The sequence below is a fragment of the Gossypium hirsutum genome, chromosome D12, assembly GCF_007990345.1.
Source record: "Gossypium hirsutum isolate 1008001.06 chromosome D12, Gossypium_hirsutum_v2.1, whole genome shotgun sequence".
Taxonomy (NCBI): domain Eukaryota; kingdom Viridiplantae; phylum Streptophyta; class Magnoliopsida; order Malvales; family Malvaceae; genus Gossypium; species Gossypium hirsutum.
The window spans coordinates 48,258,047-48,261,595 of record NC_053448.1 but is presented as its reverse complement, the minus strand read 5'-3'; the positions used below and the strand labels follow the sequence as shown (position 1 = coordinate 48,261,595).

At 30.2% G+C, this 3,549-nt stretch overlaps 1 long non-coding RNA gene across 1 annotated transcript; it reads right to left on the bottom strand.

The window, feature by feature from the left end:
* Positions 1-2,140: 2,140 nt before the first annotated feature.
* Positions 2,141-2,762, bottom strand: LOC107947581 (uncharacterized). Its single transcript, XR_001697177.2, has 3 exons — positions 2,667-2,762; positions 2,509-2,576; positions 2,141-2,421 (listed from the first exon to the last, which is right to left on the bottom strand). It is a non-coding gene; the product is annotated as an uncharacterized lncRNA (long non-coding RNA).
* Positions 2,763-3,549: the final 787 nt, after the last annotated feature.

Below are 3,549 nucleotides of genomic sequence, written 5' to 3'. Positions count from 1 at the left end.
AACATGAACAATATTTCAGAGCCACTGGTCTGGGAAGGAGCTTCTCTGAACTCTTCAGTGCCGTCAAATACAGAACTCTGAAATTTAAATCTATGATTTTCCGGTAACCACCGACGATGCCCCATGTAAGAAAACTTCTTCCCATTGTACAACCATTGCGAACATGTTTCTGCAGCACAACAAGGACACGCATAACGACCCTTGGTACTCCAACCAGATAAATTGGCATAAGCGGGAAAGTCATTAATGGTCCACATCAAAGCCGCACGTAAATTAAAGTTCTCCTTTCTCACCACATCATATGTCTCGACACCAGCCCATAATTGTTTTAACTCTTCAATAAGTGGCTGTAAATAAATGTCGATATCATTCCTGGGCCCTTTCTCACCAAGGATAATCATAGATAAGATAAGGGAAGATTGCTTCATGCAAATCCACGGAGGCAGATTATAAGGAACAAGCACTACTGGCCAAGTACTATACGCAGTGCTCATGATCTTGAAAGGATTAAATCCATCAGATGCTAGACCAAGCCTCACACTCCTAGGATCGCTTGCAAAGCCTGGAAATTTATTGTCAATTGATTTCCAAGCTAAAGAATCTGCCGGATGCCTTAGTAATCCATCATCGGTTCGTCCATCATGGTGCCACGTCATTGACTCCGCTGTCTTGGACGACATGAATAGCCTTTGAAGCCTTGGTATCAGGGGAAAATACCGCAAAATCTTGACTGGCTTCTTTCTCGACTGTGCACCATTTTCATCGTCCTTCCCATCTTCTGTGTTTCTACTAATCCAACGGGATTGGCCGCATACATGACAGCACTGTTGGTCATTTCTCTCGCCCCAATACAACATACAGTCATTTTGGCAACTATGGATTTTGTTGTACCCAAGGCCTAAATCTTGTAAGTTACTTAATTTATGTAAGTTATGTAAGTTATTTAATTTATGTACGTTATGTAAGTTATGTAAGTTATTTAATTTATGCAAGTTTATGTGAGTTATGTAAGTTACTTAATTTATGTAAGTTATGTAAGTTATTTAATTTATGTACGTTATGTAAGTTATGTAAGTTATTTAATTTATGCAAGTTTATGTAAGTTATGTAAGTTATGTAGGTTATGTAAGTTATGTAAGTTATTTTATTTATGTAGGTTATGTAAGTTATGTAAGTTACTTAATTTACGTACGTTATGTAGGTTATGTAAGTTATGTAAGTTCCGTAAAGTTACTTAATTTATGTAAGTTATGTAGGTTATGTAAGTTATATAAGTTATTTAATTTATACAAGTTATTTAATTTATGCAAGTTTATGTAAGTTATGTAAGTTATTGTTTTTGTGTGTTATGCGTAGAACTTTTTTAATTTATGTAGGTTATGTATTGTTATATAAGTTATTATGTAGGTTATTATGTAAGTTTTTGTAAGTTATTATGTACAATACTATGTAAGTTAGGATATTATGTAGGATATATAATTTTAAAATTATATGTATTAAAACTATATATAAATATTAATAAGTTATGTAGAACCAAGTATTATATATTTAAATTTTGTAAATTATGAATTATGTAAATTATGTAAAATACGTAAGTTATGAAATTTGAACTTTAAAAAAATATATTTTAAAAAATTCGTGATTAAAATAAATTAAAATATTTAAAATATAACTTTGCCACAAAATTTATTTAATTAGGTAAATAAAAAATAAAAGAGAACAAACCAAAATATCTTTTTGGAAATGAAATAGTTGACAAATGGAAGAAGATTTAAACAGGGTATCATAATCGATATGAATGAAAGTTAAATGTGAAAAGAAATTAGAGTAGAAAAGGATACTCCCAATTTTATACAATTATGTAATTTAATTATTTATTTAATTTGGGTCATACGAATCCTATGCAGTAACCGATGCTGTAATTAACGGCAATGCTGATGGCAGGGCACATGAAAACATTATATTTAGATTCCTTTAGTAAAAGTGTCATCAATTAATCCCTATACATTAATATACAAAATCTATACAAAATCAAATCAAATATTCCACATTATACTACTGTCTAAATTTGCTCCATTATCTGAGACATTTTTTCCCAAAATATTTATGGTATTTGGGTGAATTAAATAAATGTGCATTCTTTCCTTAAATAAATTAAATAGAGACTTGTAATAGATGAATGATTATATATTAAAAAAGAAGCGGCAGCAGCAGCATGCACCACCATAATACCACCATATCAATTAGTCCAAATAATTGAAAGGAAATCCAACAATTAAATCTATACATAATCGGAGCCCCAAAAGATTAAATTTTCAGAAATCATCATGATAAAACTATTATTGATTAGAATTTTGAACTAAAAGGTACCTTAATAATTTCAACACCCTGGACTACTCCACTCTCACTGGCAAACAGAGGCTGCAGTCAGAAAAATGGTATTTGTTGAGTAATTTAAAGGGAAAATGCATATAAATAAGCAAATAAATTTTGCAACGAATCGTGTACCTGCCCAAGCAATATTAATTCAGGTGTATTCGGTTGCACCAAATATTAATTCAGGTGCTCGATAGTACCTAGAACAGATGTAAGATTATACGATTAGCACATGAAAATATTATGTAAGTCAGTTGAACCAAATATAAAAACTTTATTAATATCACTACCATTCCACAATTCGAAGATTAAATGCCAGCTTCAGTTGAACCAATATAGTTGCAGGAGGAGCAGGAAGCAGTAACTGATTTAAATGCAGCAGAGGGCTGCCGACAAGTATTAACAAGTCAGAATATATACAAGAATACAAAAAACATTATAGAGGATAAAACTTAGTCAAATCTAAGGGTAGAAAACTACTAAGATAAAACTTAGTCAAACGAAAATAGTATTTGTTTTCGGTAGTTCGGTGCATAAACAACTGCAACTTCAATAATAATTCCCATTAACATATAAAATAGACATACGAATGCCTCTAGTTTTATGATATACTTAGATCTACACATGGTAAATAACAATAACAAATAACAAATAAACAGTTTTACGATTTCCAAAATACAAAATACAATTAAAGCATCAGCAATTTCCTTAAACATCAGCAAAATACAGTTTTATAAATAGAACCAACAATTTCCTTAAACATCAGCAAAATAATTACATTAAAGCAGAAAGCAAGGCACCATGCTACAACTTACTTGAACCTTTCTTACTTGTCATTTTACCGAAAATGAAATATAAGAGGTTTGACTTTTGTCCACAGATGCTTAGAAGTGTTTCTAAGGTGTTTTTAAAATTTAAAAAAATCAAATTACAATTCAATTTTTAAATCGTAAAAGTATTAGGTTTTTGATAAAATTTACTCAAAATTGATATACGGCTTAACCTGCTCTAAACTTATAATATTAGATGAACTATATTTTTCATTGCAATAAAAATAAACTTTTACACAAACGGGTTGTTGTAGATAATAATTTAATTAAGTACAACATTTAACTAATTAACTGCAACCAATATTTATAACAGAGAAGGGATTATTATAATGATAATACCAAT